Source organism: Cupressus sempervirens, chromosome 2, assembly GCF_028749045.1.
Source record: "Cupressus sempervirens isolate cs-2001-9-10 chromosome 2, ASM2874904v1, whole genome shotgun sequence".
In the NCBI taxonomy this organism is placed as follows: Eukaryota; Viridiplantae; Streptophyta; class Pinopsida; order Cupressales; family Cupressaceae; genus Cupressus; species Cupressus sempervirens.
The window spans coordinates 458,912,108-458,929,229 of NC_143119.1; the positions used below are offsets into that span (position 1 = coordinate 458,912,108).

Below are 17,122 nucleotides of genomic sequence, written 5' to 3' on the forward strand. Positions count from 1 at the left end.
TCAGCAATGGCCCTTCTTGCGAATTTTTTCTATAAAACCTTTCTAATGAGATAATGGGTTATGAGCTCTTCATCAGTGGGATGGAACGTAAATCCAAGAGGTAGTTGTGCATCACCCATATCATGATTGTAACTAAAGTTAAGAGCCTCTATTATTGAATTCTCTTAACTTTAGTTACAGTCATGATATGGGTGATGCCCAACTGCCTCCTAGATTCATATTCCATCCCACTGATGAAGAGCTCATAACATATTATCTCATTAGAAAGGTTTTACACAACAATTTCACAAGAAGGGCCATTGTTGAAGTGGACCTCAACAAGTGTGAGCCACAGGGAGGGTTCAATTCCCTCCTTTATTATTCACTATGCATATAATCCCACACACCCATTTGATCTCGAATGATGATATGTACTGAATGCTAAGTATCTATGCTGAGTGCTCCAAAATGATCCATTTCATGCCTTCATCTGTACACAATGTCTTTCTAGTTTCTTTCTACTCGCATGCCCATTTCATTTCGTATGAGCATCTAAAAATTGTGTCACTCTAAGCTCTCAACTATTTCCTCTTCATTGATCATCTCATAACTATTGAATGAGAGCTTTGGGATAAGCTATAGGTATCCATCAAAGCATAAAGGATTTTCTCAGACGATGTAGATGAAGTAGTAGCATTTGCCTTGAGAGACATGCTTGCAAAATGGAAGCATAGATAAGTCATGAGAACTATTTGACAGGATGCCTGAACGTAATGTGGTCATCAAAAGCCATGGTTGTTGGATATGCAAAAAATAGATATATTGAGAGAATATATTTGTTTAAGTTGCAACTGCCCTAGTAGACATGCATGCAAAATGTGGAATCATAGGTAAGGCATTTGAATTATTTTATTGACTACATCCATGAAATTTCATCTAATGGTTAGCCAATATTGCAAGATATGCATATTGATTTGTTGAATATATCTAGATGATGTAGTGACATTCTTGTTATTGCAACCAATGGCACATATGTATAAAACTGGGATTCCAACTCTTGTTGAGGTTGTAAATTATGTTGAACATAGTCTCAAGCCATAATAGTTTTCTATCTACCAAAATTAGAGAGAGAATCATACAAACTTGTGCGAGCTCTTTGTATTTTATTTGATATGATATTCAAGAAAAGGATGAGAAACAAAACTCTAAATAAGCAGGCAAGCTCTCCATGTGCCCTACACCCCACAAGTAAATCTACTCTAATAAAAGAGGTAATCAAAAACTAGTTCAGTTTGCATTTGTAACCTTGGGAAGGCTCCTAGCAACATGCTTGCATTGAACCTTTGATGTAAAGGAGAAATAGACAAGCTCACGACCCTCAGGAAAGCTTTCTTAGATAAGAAGTTTCTGAGCAGACACAAATCCTCACTAATAATGCTATTGCAATTTTCTTGTTTAAATCCAAACAAAGTTGTATTATCTTGGGTAGAGGAGACTACTATTGTTTGTGATTAAGGATCCTTTAGGTCAGTAGAATCACATGCAAATTGGATATGACATTGCAGTAAGAAAACTATAATAAGAATTTGTAGGCATTTGAGTCTGAAGCCTCGCCAGCACAAAATCAAGTTGAAAAGGAAACTTGGCAAATAAAACTAAATAAAAATAATCCTCTTGAGTAAATATCAACATTGTATGAACAATACCATTACAGTGCACTATACTTGGTACAAATATAATGTTGGCTGAGTCCCATGACATAATGCCAGTTCCTAGGTACATCAATATGCCTACTTATCCAGGTATATCATTTTCTTATGAATAAAGGACAATCTACTAAAAAAAGAAAAGACCACTTTTTACAAATTCACACAGTTATAAACCCATTCATCTCTAAAGGTAATGCTCTTACTACTGTTTCACCCCCAGTAAATTTTCTATAAGTTCCCAAGTGATGATAGCTATAGCATTAGCAAGGAAAGCTCTCACTGATGTAGGCCCCAAGCTAGCATATAATCCTCTAAAACTAAGTTCTCTATAAATCTGTCAAACGTAGAATTGGGAAATGGTTTCATGTTCATTAATATGAGCACTTCTTTCTTTTAAATTCATATATTAGTTATCTAAGACTACTTAGTAGAATAGATCCTAGACGAAAAGGTAGAAGCTAAGTCCCATGGTATTTGAATATTTAAATTTTAATCTTTTAACCCAATTCAATAATCCAACCATCAATCCTAACAGATATCCTAATTCTTGTGATAAGAATCCAATAGCTTTGTAAAAGCCTAATCAAAATCTTTATTAAAAATTATTTTAAAAACATTTTTTCTAGAGTAGAGTCCATGTACAAATGAAATTTTATGTCCTACCATCCTAATTGTGTGTATAGGATTTCTACTAGCATTAATATTCAGAGTTATTTGAATACAAATTTTCACAACATTGAGAGGCAAAACAGCTGAGAAAAGGGAAGTGTTACATTAAGTACCATGGTAGATTCAAAAAGAAAAACAACATAAAACATACCTTTCTTCTTGTGGCATTCCATAATGAATGTAGATTGATGGAATGTTGCACTCCATAGGAAGCTTGTTCAGCTTTGTAACTTTGTTAACACTCTTGAAAAATATCACAACTTGATTGAAGTCCAGTGCATCATGTGAACTCAAAAGTTTTCCACTCTAAACCCTTCTATCCAAACGATTCCATGAGTTTGGAATACTTGGATGCCAACTTAGAGCTCCCTATCCATGGAGTGCAAGAGAGTGTATTTCAAGTTCAAGGGCTCTTAGCTGAGCCTTAGGAATACTCTTCTTGCTAGTAAACCATGCAATGGGAGGTTCCAAAGACAAGATGCAAGAATGAAAATGTTCCAAGGAGTTCCTCAAGAATGCAATGCGACTAAAGAGTAAACTAGAATAAATATGAAAAGTGCAGCTATTCTAAGCATGGATGAGAGTGTTACAATCAAAATATTAAGCTATGTGAGATAGATCATTACAAGAAAATAACTAAACTAGCATGTAAGTATGAATCTAAACTAGTGTGCAATGGTAATGAGAGAATGAGATAAGAAATGAGATGTTCTCCACAAAGCTCCAAAGAAACCTATTAGAAAACCTACAGCATAACAATATTCATAAGATGGATGGATGATTTGAGGGGGAAAGCTCTCTCCCTTTTAAAGTCGTATGGATGGTAGAGATCAAGATGAAGATGGTGGATGATCAACAGTGGAATTTGAAAAGATGAGTGATCCATGTGCACACACAAGTCAACCAATAGAATATAAGTTGACTTGTCATATAAGACAAAAGTTACAAAGCCTTTTCTTTTAATTGCAAAATAGAAAAAGGACTTTATGTGTGCACTTTAAGTGGGTTAGAAGAATGGGGTCTTTTATTTAATTAAAAGGGGACATGTTCTTTTAATAAAATAATGAACTTAGGATAGCATAGTCAAACTATAGGTTATAATCAAATAAATTGATTATTAGCAATTTGGTCTAGGTAAATGATTAAATTAATTTAGCCAAAATGTTGAAAAGGGGGCTAATAGTCTAGATGACCATTTTTAGGTGATTACATTTTCCCCTCTTTGACTAATGCGTGATCGATCTGGGAACACATTATGTCAAAGAAAATACAAAGCCAAGTAGGCGGTGATAGATATAGATATCTAATTTTGAAGAACAAAATGTAGAAAAAGATAGCAAGTCCTAAATATACAACCTGATAGTGGTAGTACTGAACACTAGGAAAAGATGATGTTAGAATTCAAGAAGAATGCTAACACTTAGCAAAGTAGATAGATCGAGAACAAGTGAAAAGATCAAATAAATGCTCCTAAGAAATAGATAGTTATAGCAATTAGTGATAGAGTAATTCTGCCCCCTCGGGATCAAAATTGAAATGAGGTAAGGGGATGTAAAAACTGGCTAGACATGAGAAAATTAGAATATAGAAATGTCCAAGATGACACATAGATGATTAGAACCCAAGAATGACTATAAAAAAATTGATAAAATGCCCCAGTTTGACTAGAGTTGACCTTGAAGGATATAGCATAAAAATTAGGTTGAAACGAGTAGAAAGGTGATTTTAGACATGAAACAGTGAATTGAAGTAGATATGAAGTATGGAAATGATGAAGAAATGAAGAAATGAAGATGCCCCAGTGATGATTCAGAGATTAGACCTCAAAAGGTCAGTTAACTGCTCAGAAGAAAGTAGAATTTTAAAAGACAATTTTGACCATCAAGATGAACTTGAATTTGGATTTCGATCCTGAAAATGAATCTAGGACGTTGAAATTATTTAAGAGGTCAAAAATTTATATAATGTGATGATAAGATAGAAAAGAGATGAAGCGATAGATTAAGAAGGTGAAAAGACATGAACAAGAAGAAAGTAAAGAAATATATGAAAGGAATTAGCCGATATGTCCACAAAAAGATGAAGAGAGAGCTCTCCCCATATGCAAGAATATAGGATTAAGCTAGAAAAATGAACCTAAAATGCAAGCTAATATGCAAAGTGGTTTACCAGCAAGAAGCGCATAACATTTAGACTCTTAATTTCATCATTGAGCATTTATAGGGACATCACAAGATCATACAACCATCACTAGTATAACTATGAGGATATGAATATGATCAATATCAAATAGGTATGTGGAAATCCAATTTAAGCATTAGAGACATGTAAGTCAAGATAACTATGTGATTAGATTCCTTAAGTTTAATTTAGCAATATTACACTTGTATCAAGGCATAAGTGCCAGGATAAACCTTGAGTGCAGTCTTGCAAAATAGTCAAGGATGATACATTTGTAAGTCAAAATGTTGAATAGGTCAAGCATAAATGCTTACAACACTATAGACAAACAAAGTATACCCACAAGCAAAAATCAAGAAAATATGTCCCATGCCCCTAGTCTTCTAGTCAATGACATCCTTGAAAGAATATTAGGGAGGAAACACATGGCAAAGAAATCATCATAGACAGCACACAAAGTAGATAAAGATTAGCATAGCTTAGTCGTTTAAGTGTTAAAGTGTGTGTGTGTATGTCACTTAGCCATTTCTTCAAGACTTGATTCTTATAGTGAGAAATATCGTGACATCAGAGACCGTAGGTAAACTATCTAAAAAGTGCTGAAAAACACTTGATGTTAAGGTGGGGGAAGTGTTGAGAAACACTATTTTGTGAGTTGTCAAAGAAACCCAAATGTACAAGAATACCTCAATAGGCTAAGTAGCTATGCCCCCAAGATGAGGACAAGAAACAATTCCAAGCCAGTAAATGTGTAGTGAAGTAGGTGATTGAGAAGGATAGACATAGGTGTGAGGGTTTCAAGTAGCACTTGTTTCTAGGTTTTCACCACTTGACAATTTTTTTCAAGACTTTTTTCAATTTTTTTTCTTTTTTGGATGATACATCAAAGCACCTATTGCAAGGTTTTCACTAAGAAGATCTTTTTTTTAGGACATTTTCTGATTTTTAGGATATTTTTCAGGATCATATATGATTTTTCTAGATTTTTTAGAAGGTTTTAAAGATCACTAGTTCTAGAGCAAGATCACATTATTTTCTCCTAATGTCTAGCAAGGTATAGGATACGATGGAGAAACAAGCTAGTGGATAAGCAGAGATGAATACGAAAGGAGTATGAAGCAAGTAAAAGTGATCTTCAAGGACTGACTCCTCAGGAGTACCCAAGCTAGGGAAAGAGGTGAAATAGTCATATGAAGCATATTTTGGATAAGCAATGGAAGAAATGAGCAAGATAGCATGTAGGATAAGCAGTGAAGCCAACAAGTGCGATAGCATATAAGATAAGTGATGGAAGACAATGAATAAGATAGCATGTAGGATAAACAGTGGAAGCCAATGAGAAAGATAGCATGAAAGCATGCAATCCAAGAGAGTTGAATCTATTTGAATGTAGATAATGCTCCTATAGAAAAGATAAGTCATGATAAGCCAAGACCATAGAAAGGTATGCTCAAAGATGTTGATAGGGTGATGAAAGAGAAATGGTAGTAGGAAGAGTATATGGAGGATAATAGTTCATGTATAGAAAGTTAGTGTAAGCTTTAGAGGATTTCATGAGGGTAGCTGAAATATTGGACAAGATCAACATTGACACACACCTTGAAGGGTATTGGAATGATGGAGGAATCATGGATGAAATAGCTTGAGGTTTAGATGCATGAGGTGGTAGAAGAGATTTGGAAAAAAGTGGAGTGGAAGGCTTTGGAATATTTTTAGAAATATTTTTGGAAGAAGATGGAATGGAAGCCTTTGGAAGCTTGAATGTCAACTTTGAAGTATTTTCAATATTCAAGTCTTTTAAAAGAGACTTGGGAATCCATATAGCTTTAGATTTTCCTTTGGATACTTGAAAACACATTTCTTCAATAATGGGTTTAGGATTCCATATTTTCTTTGATTTAGCTTTTTTAATAGTGGACCTTTGCGGTCTCTTTTGTGCTTTCTCCTTCTTAGCATTCACATGTCGATTAGATGGGACATAGTTATCTTTATTTTTCAATGGATTCTTATGTTTATTCTCACTTCCAAAGGACTTGGGATTTGTGGATGAATAAGGATGATATGACTGGTTTAGATGTATAGATGGGTGAAAAGTCACCAAGGATGAGTGTCTTTGTTGATCTTGAGGTATTATAGGAGAGCTAGGGAATGAGCTAGGAGTGGAAAATGTAGAAGATAAAGGAACATAATGCCCCAATATGGATGGAAGGTTTGAATGCTTTAGCTTAGATGGATAAGGACCAAGGATAGATTTAGAAGATGCAAAGGGATAGTGGGAAGGGATATCAACATCTTTAGAGTGAGCAACATGGTCAAAGCCATCAATAGACTCATGAGTACCTTTGATAGGAACAACATTTTAAATAGAAGCACTTGAAGCTAGAGCACAGTTTTGAAGTGGATGTGGAGAAGTAGAACATGATGGGATGCTTTGATCTTGACAAGTAGCTTTCGATAGCATATGAAGATAAATTTTCTCATAATTTTCAGTAAGCTCAAGGGAGATAATGGAAGTGGTATCTTCATCATACTTAGGAGGTGGACAAGATATAGGATATGGAGGGGAAAATTCTTGAAAGAGATGAAAGGGTGCTTGATCTTGATCTTTCTTGACATTTATAGATTTTTCTTTTTGAGAGTCCTCTTGACATTGAGCCACTTCTAAGGACAAGGGAGAAATAAGAGTGAATAGAGTAGTACTTGGATTAGGCATAGTAGTGCATGAAGGTTGAGGATGTTTAGGATTAGTAGCATGGAAAATGTTTGCAGCCAAGTGAAGGTTAGCTTGAGTTTCTTTTAGAGGTAGCCCTTGAGGATACACGTAGTCAATGTGGAAAGCATTAGGTTATTTATTTGATGGAGGCATGTTGGAAAGCTTTGAGGTGTTGGGAGATGCACAAGTGTTAGAAGAAGTAGAGGTATCAAGGAAACCATCACTAGACATAGGTTCATCAATGTAATCTTGCTCAAGAGAAGTATCATCAGCATATGAGTCACTAGAGGTTCCAATAATTCCATTATCAATAAGATCTTTGATTTTATGTTTCAGCTCTATACAATCAAAAGTAGCATGGTCATTAGATTGATGATCAGCACAATAAGCATCCAAGAAAGGATTTCCATAGGAGCTAGCTGACTTAGGCAACATGATGAGCTTAGTTTCAAGAAGTGTTTGCAAAATTTCATCATAAGAATGTTCCAAGGGAGTAAAAGTCCTCTCAAAAATATGTCTAGGATCTTCTTGTTGTTTCTCAAGTGAATAGCATGCGTTCATGTCTTCATCATTATCTTCATCAAAGATAGGTCCATCATGAAATTTTGGCATAGGCTCAAGTGCTTGTTCTCTACAAAGGTCTTTAGATCTAGAAGATGAAGACATTTGATGTCTTGAAGTAGAGCATGTAGACCTAGAAGAAGAGGATGACCTCAAAGAAGGTGACTCACATGCATGTAAAGACCTTAAGAAAGATTCATGTAATGATGCAATCTTCTCCTCTAACCTTTTCTCAAGTTTAGACTTCATTTATGTCATGTACTTAGAGAGATGAAGGTAAGAAAGATCATTTGTCTCTTCTAGTTCTTTGTATTGTGCATATAGATCTTGAAACTCTTTAGTGACATGGAGGATATCATGATCATCTAGATTTGGTTGAAGTTTGGTAGCACAAGGTTTAGATCCCATAGTTTTAGATGTAAAGCCAAGCATAAAATAGTCTAGAAGATAACTTGATGTTGAAACTATAGGAGGTAGAGTGTTCACTTTCCAAGATAGTAGAGAGAGATTAAAGTGACTTGTCAAACAATATGTCCAAGAAACTTATGACATGAATGACTCAAGTCAATAGCTAGGCAAGATGCCCAAATAGCCAAATAGATAGAGCAAGCAGGGTGACAAGTGAACAACTCTCCAACCCAAGAGTGTAGTCAAGAAATCAAGGCAACCATTTTAGCAAAAATATAACTAGCAAGTGGACATAGACCATGAAAATAGAAAGACCAAGAACACCAAGACCAAAGAGTCACTTTAAGCATGTTCAAGAACTAGAGACATAAAAAATAAAAATCAAATGATGAGACTCCCCTTAGCAAGCAACACAAGAAAATGTTTGCATGTGATGTTTTGACTTGGTTGACAAAGTTTGACAATAGTTGATAGAATAGCAAGTTTGATGTTCAAAAGCAATTTCTTTCCAAGCAAGATAGTGACACATGGAGTAGTCTTCAAACAATCAAGCAAGGGACAAAGCAACCTTGCATGATACAAGCATATGTGAGGTCTTAAAAGAAATTCATATAACTATCATCATGTGTATGTTCCAAAGATTTCCACAGGTCTAGCACATTCAAGAACACATTAAGCAATATCTACCTAAATGTCGTGGTTCATTACTCAACAACTTAGCCCACACTTAATGCTCCTTTTCCTCACACCAAGTGGTTTCCCACAAGAGATATTGGCTTTGTCATAGAAGTTCCATAAGCACAACCAAGGGAGCACATATGGTGAGTGTAAAATCTTGGGGTGATCCGAGTAGTCCACTAGGATCGATCCTTGCACCAAGAAGTTGACTAGCTAAAAAGGGTAGTTACTAACTTAGAGTGTTTAGATAGGGCTTTCGTTCATAGTGTTCCTCTTGCTCCCAATTATGGGACACCTCACCTTGTGATGAGCAACCGATCTCGCGACCACAAGAGTACCTTAAGCATTCTTGCCTAGTGATCTCCATATGGTCAAAATCCCATAAGTGATCACACTAGGTGAAGACAAACACTACGTCTACCAAGATTTTGTATCTTTGATAGCCTTGAGTTTATAGTGGGTTGGAAGAGTTGGGCAATCTGCTTGTCCCCACTTGGGTCATTCCTCTTAGGTTGTCCGAGAGCAGGCTCTCTAAAGGATTCTAACTACACAAAGAGTGGATCAACTTTCAAAAGTCAAGATTTTTGATTCACCACAAAGGTGAAAAGCACACTCTCCTATTCTAATCATTTTCTTTCAAACACACTAGGAAGATTTAGTTACCCCTTCCTTTTGAAACCAAATGGCAAGTCAAGATTTTTGATTCACCACAAGGGTGAAGAGCATACTCTCCTATTACCAAAAGACTCCAATCAAAAATTTTATGTGCCTATAAAAAATGAACAATTAGTCAATGTCACACATGAAAACAAAAAAGAAAGAAATTTTGGGTTTTTATGCTTTGGGCAGCCTTGCAAATAATGTTAGTAGCCCTTGCGCATTTGAAGCTTTGACATGCATTTTTTTTATGCAATGTTTCAATTTTTTTCACAAGGATGGCAACCTACAATCACAACTTTTTAGCACCACAAGTTAGTGTGAAATAACATAAAAAAATAAAATAAAAAGTGGTTAGTTTCCTCAAATATCCAAGCTATCTTCCAATCAAGTGTATGCAAAGAAAGGGGAAACTAATCACAAATGCTCTCATTTTTACTCTTTGCTTTTGATCTAGTCAACAAGATTAGACTTTTTTGCTATTATTTCGGATCCAAAAATAGAAATGAAAAGAAGAGACCCTTGCTAAAAATTAGAGAGCTTTTCAAAAATGCAAGAAATTCAAAAAAATCTCTTTATTTGCTCCCTAGAGACCGATTTTGTCAAAACAGGCCAAATTTATCAAATCAAGTTTTTGATCCCTAATACGACCTCAAAAGTTAAAACAAAAAGAGATTACCCCTCTTATAATTCAAAAAAATTTTTGAAAATGTAAATTTTTAAAAAAAATTTGTTGATTTGCGATAAAAAATGGCTTTTTATTAAAAAAAAAAGAAAAAATCATAACTCTCAAAAATCAGGTCAAAATGCTCTAAAAATTGGACTGAACCATTTTGAACACATACCCAACCTATAAAAAAAATTTCAGAACCAAAATTCAAGTGGTTTAAAAGATATGATCAAATCTTTAAACCAACTAAGTTTTTGGCATTCAAACCAATCTACTTATGGATTGGCCTTAAAACCAAAGTGATAATTCAACAAAAGCACTTGATTAGATCCAATATGCTGCTGTAAAAAATTAGATATAAGAAATAAAATCAAATAGAGCTAGAAACTTAATTCAAGCCCCACGGTGGGCGCCAAAAATGTACACTCAAAAGTGTCTCACTCTAAACCCTTCTATCCAAACGATTCCATGAGTTTGGAATACTTGGATCCTAGCTTAGAGCTCCCTATTCATGGAGTGCAAGAGAGTGTATTTCAAGTTCAAGGGCTCTCAACTGAGCCTTAGGAATACCCTTCTTGCTAGTAAACCATGCAATGGGAGGTTCCAAAGACAAGATGCAATAATGCAAATGTCCCAAGGAGTTCCTCAAGAATGCAATGCAACTAAAGATTAAACTAGAATGAATATGAAAAGTGCAGCTATTCTAAGCATGGATGAGAGCGTTACAATCCAAATATTAAGCTATGTGAGATAGATTATTGCAAAATAGAAGCTAAACTAACATGCAACATGAATCTAAGCTAAAATGTTATGGTATGAGAGAATGTAGACAAGAAATACAAGTTCTCCACAAAGCTCCAAAGAAACCTATTAGAAAACCTGCAACATAACAATATTCAAAATGAGGATGGATTGAGGGGGAAAGATCTCTCCCTTTTAAAGTTGTATGGATGGTAGAGATCAAGATGAAGATGGTGGATGATCAATGGTGGAATTTGAAAAGAGGAGTGATCCATGTGCACACACAAGTCAACCAATAGAATATAAGTTGACTTGTCATATAAGACAAAAGTCACAAAGCCTTTTCTTTTAATTGCAAAATAGAAAAAGGACTTTATGTGTGCACTTTAAGTGGGTTAGAAGAATGGGGTCTTTTATTTAATTAAAAGGGGAAATGTTCTTTTAATAAAATAATGAACTTAGGATAGCATAGTCAAACTATAGGTTATAATCAAATAAATTGATTATTAGCAATTTGGTCTAGGTAAATGATTAAATTAATTTAGCCAAAATGTTGAGAAGGGGGCTAATAGTCTAGGTGACCATTTTTAGGTGATTACACATCAAGCAGATCATTCAACTTCTGATTCTTCTCTAGCTTGCTCAGTTTGATGTAGTGCTAGAAGAATCTCAAGACAGAAATACCAAACACAACATACTATTTTATCAAACATTATTAAACTCAAATAAATTCAATACCTAAACTAAACCATGAAGTGTTAATTGTGCCTCATCATCAACATATATCTCCATAGGCTATAAATGAAAACATATAACATTAGGTGGTGTGATCACCATCAAGAGCCAATAGTGCTACAATAATCCACCTCATATTTGTACCATGAAAAAGAACTAAACATAGCTAGTGCAATTATCATCAAAACTTCCAGAGGTCAAGACATGATTTGTGCCCTCGAAGAATGGTTTATCTAGTGAACCTATCAAGATAATTATAGAGCAACTAAAGAGGGCACTTATATCTACAAAAAATGAGGTTTCCATATGACACTTTATTCACAAAGCTAAAGAAAATCTAGTTAGAAGATGCAAATATGAGTTAAGTTGTGACTATCCGTTTGAGTTAGGTGACAATGAGATGTTGGAAAACATACCAAATTAGAGTTACCAATAAGTAATGTTTGCAATTCACACAAGTATATTTATTATTTATAATTTATAGACTTATTGTGCCAAAAGCATTAAATAAGAGAAACCAATGAACAATATTGTGTTGTCTCTTGCACATAATATTAAGTTCTGGCTAAATTGATAATCTTTTTTTGTTTAAATTTATTTACTACTAATCTGAGCATTCCATTTATCTATCCCAATTCCCAACCTTAAAGTAAACAATCATTTAGCTCTTCCCACTCATATTTATTATGCCTAGGTGGCTGTGTACCTAATTACTATTAATTCTTTAGAAATAGACTTTCCCAACTCTTGCAATGCAATCACTCATGCAAGGAAAACTCTAGACTTCTAATCCTGCATCATATCCTAAAGATGGGTCTCATACATAGTGTTGTCCAAGAACATTTTTTCACAATGTTATGAACCATGGAAACTAAATATCTTTAAAATTAGGCATTATATGACTGGAAAAATAAATAGCCAAAAGGATATTGAGAATAAAATTTGGCATGAAATGCAAGCTTTTTTAGTCTTCATTGTTCTTCTGCAGACTTCAAAATTTTACTGTCCTCCACACTATCATTAGCTTCATCTAAATATTTTTCTCCCACCTCTAGATCTTCAAAATCTCCATAGGCAGAGTCATCATCTTCATCACTCTCATCCATTACTTCACCTCAACGAGCAACCTTTAACCAGTCACTAGTAACAAAGTGATCGCGAATGCTTTCAAGTACATCCTAATTTAACCAATCACTTAATTATGAATCATCTACTTGTGGCTTAGTTTCGTTATCAGCATTAAGATCTTCAACATTGAGATGCACATCATTTTTTTCTATCAAAGTACAAGCAAAAAAATATTAAGTCTATGATGTAAATAATTTCTTACAAAATAGAAAACATGCAAAAAAAATAGCAAATGGTTTTCCATCGCACAATTTTCTTGCTCCATAGTAATTTTGACCCAATTGGAGGAAAATAATGAATGTGGATAGGTTGCAATAAACAATGAAGCATTATAATACATATAAATATCATATCAGTCAACACAGTGTCTGAGGTGAGAATACTGATAAACCATCAAAAACTTCCAAGTTGAACCTAGCTTATATCTACACACCAAAACATTGAATCTAGTGGCCATGAGAACAAGTTTGGGAGGGTAGAGAAAACTAGGACAAGCTACAACTTTCAAAACATTGTAGGAATACAAGTTTTAAGCGAGTACATCCCCTTTTTGATTTTTCTGCATCAAACCTTTTCTCTACTACAATGCCTGTTTTTGTATCTTGAATATTCACCAAAATTCTCTACATAAAAATTAGGGAAGCAATAACATGATATTAGTATCAATATTGTTAAGGAACAAGATAGTTAAATATCATCACCTAAAAGGTCAGGTATTTAAATATCATCACCTAAAACTTATCCAACTTTGATGGTTATTAAAATTAGGTTTTCCACTTGTAGTTGTGCTTGTTATATATTATGTACTTTAAGCTCGTCTCATGGCCTCTTGAATTTTTATCCTTTGGTTTCTTATTTAAGATTTGATAAGAGATCCCATGTAATAGGGAAGCATAAATATGGGAAAAAATTTCATTGCAAAATCCAAAATCCAAAGATGTTACTTTTTTTTAACCTTAAGCTTTGCAACTTGATGTTTTATTGTTTTAAATTGCATTTATGTGCTACCCTGCATCATTAGTTATGGGGGTTTCATTTTAATTTATGAATAAGATTAGGATGAGACTCATTAAGATCTTTGAGTAATTTCATAGTAGATATCAATATAACTAAAGATGAATTCTATTCTTGATTAGTGTAAGAAATTGTTTTAGATTGTTCATTGTAGTTTGTGTTTTCTATTGCTATGGTTACTCATTGATGTGTGAATGTTCATATTCTTTTTGTCATGGTCTGTATTAATTTTTCAAAGAATGAGCATTGTGAATTGTCCAACACTAATTTAGCATTAATTCATAATAGAATGCTCCATGTGTAGGGAATTCTAGTTTTTTCTTCAGTTATGGTTACATTAGGACTGTAAATCATGTTAGAGTCTATTCAACAACTTGTTTTAAAGGTAAATTCCTCATTCAAGGATATACCTTTAAGAACAATATATCTATTTCCCCCTAATGGTTCTCATGATAATTTGAACTTTTCATGAACATGGAAGATATATTATATGCTTTTTTGGTCACTTTTTTAGCTTTGTATCCTATTACTGCAAATATAGTATATTTTATTGTACATAATTACAACCATAGATAAAATTTTATGCTCATGATTTAAATCCTTTAAACAACATGGTTTTGCTAAGTTAAAATAATAGTCAAGTGTTGGAGGCCATATGTATGTTCTTAAATACAACATCATCAAGTGAGTGTTAATATTTTGGATTAGTAAACCCCCTTCACCATTTTTGAAGGAATTACATGGTATAAGTGGCTTGAGCTCTGGCTTTCTATTTTTGCCAAAATTCTGTAAGTGGATACAAATGAAAATACTCATAGAAATCCTTGATGTTGAGTTTTACTTGGCTTGATTTACATGGTTTGCCAGTGATGCAAAAGTGAAAAAAATGAAGGCATACTTCCTTGTCCTAAAAGTTGAGTTTTATACTTGTTTATTCTGATCATTATTTTGGAGCTGTAAAATATTGAGCTTAAATGTGATATGGAGTATGCTTTTTTTCTGCACCAAATATTTTGCTTTTCTTCTACTCCTTTCCATCTGTTCCATCATTAGTGTATTGTCTTTTAAATGAGCTACTTTTATATATTACATATAATTAATACTCTTACACCAACTTCATTCCTAAATTATGCAGAACTGAGGTGTATTGTTTGAAGGAGATAGGTGGTTTTGGGTTGTTGGAATTATGGTTTCAGTTACTATTGTGAAGTTGGTCCTTGTAATCTATTGTTGGACTTTTACAAATGAGATAGTAAAGGCATATGCCCAAGATCATTTCTTTGATGTCATCACCAATTCAATTGGTCTCATTTCTATAGTTCTTGGAAGTAAATTTTATTGGTGGATTGATCCAGCTGGAGCAATAGTGGTAAGCACTTCTCTGACCTTTTACTTTACACTGTAACATAGGATACTTCACATTTTGATTTTCTACAATAATGTCTACGTATTTAATAAAGCCAAATAATGTCTATATATGTGCTCCTAGCTAACTTGTATAACCCACATCAAACATAGAATATGTTTCCACCTTCCACTAATTAGTAGTTGTTTTAAAGAGTCCAAGCAGATGTGACCATTTGCATTACTTGATTCTGGAGATCTTATTTTTTTAGAATAGTATTGGGGTTTCGTTTCCTCAGAGATGATAGTAACAACTATTACAAGGCATATGTATGTATACAATGTATTTAGAACACATGACTGCAGATAATACTAGTTGGCTCCTTCAGGATTACCATATCTAACCTCTCTTTGTATGTACATATTGTAATCACCTAAAAATGGTCATCTAGACTATTAGCCCCCTTTTCAACATTTTGGCTAAATTAATTTAATCACTTACCTAAGCCAAATTTCTAATAATAAATTTATTTGATTATAACCTATAGTTTAACTATGCTATCCTAAGTTCATTATTTGATTAAAAGAACATGTCCCCTTTTAGTTAAATAAAAGACCCCATTCTTCTAACCCACTTAAAGTGCACACATAAAGTCCCTTTTCTATTTTTCAATTAAAAGAAAAGGCTTTGTGACTTTTGTCTTATATGACAAGTCAACTTATATTCTATTGGTTGACTTGTGTGTGCACATGGATCACTCCTCTTTTCAAATTCCACCGTTGATCATCCACCATCTTCATCTTGATCTCTACCATCCGTATGACTTTAAAAGGGAGAGATATTTCCCCCTCAATGCATCCATCTTTTGAATATTGTTATGCTGTAGGTTTTCTAACAAGTTTCTTTGGAGCTTTGTGGAGAACTTCTATTTCTTGTCTACATTCTCTCATCCATGGCATCATGGCATTCTAGCTTAGCTTAGCTTTCATTTTTAAATGTAGCTTAATCTCACATAGCTTAATAATGGTATTGTAATACTCTCATACATGTTTTAGCATAGCTCCACTTTGCATCTCATTCGAGCTTAATTTTCATTTGCATTGCATTTTTGAGAAACTCCTTGGGAGATCTGCATTCTTGCACCTTGTCTTTGGAACCTCCCATTGCATGGTTTACTAGCAAGAAGAGTATCTATAAGGCTCATCTAAGAGCCCTTGAACTTAAAATATACTCTCTTGCACTTTGTGGATAGGGAGCTCTAAGCCGGCATCCAAGCATTACAAACTCATGGAATCGTTTGGATAGAATGGTTTAGAGTGGGACACTTTCGAGTGTACATTTTTCGGCACCCACCGTAGGACTTGAATCAAATTTCTAGCTCCATTTGCTTTCATTTCTTATCTCTAGTTTTTTATTGCAGCATATTGGATCTAATCAAGTGCTTTTGTAGAATTATCACTTGGTTTTAAGGCCAACCCATAAGTAGATTGGTTTGAAGGCCAAAAATCTAGTTGGTTTAAAGATTTGATCATATCTTTTAAAGCACTTGGATTTTGGTTCTGAATTTTTTGTTTCAAGTTTAATATGTATCCAACATGTTGTAGACCAATTTTTAGAGCATTTTGATGTGATTTTCATGAGTTGTGATTTTTTCTTTATTTTTCATAAAAAGTCATTTTTTATTGCAAATAAATGCATTTGTCAAAAAACTTACATTTTCAGAAAGGATTTTTAATTCTAAGGGGGGTAATTTCTTTGTGTTTTTATTTTTGAGGTCATATTAAGGATCAAAAATTTGATTTGATAAATTTGGTCTGTTTTGACAAAATGGGTCTCTAAGGCACAAATGAGGAAATTTTTTTTAATTTCTTGCATTTTTGGAAAGCTCTCTAGTTTTTAGTAAGGGTCTATTCTTTGAATTTCTCTTTTTAGAT

General features: G+C 33.9%; 1 pseudogene; it reads left to right on the forward strand.

Annotated features, from left to right (window-relative positions):
• The window catches only part of LOC149573030 (metal tolerance protein 11-like), a 75,953-nt pseudogene that overhangs the window by 44,818 nt on the left and 14,013 nt on the right, over positions 1-17,122 (forward strand).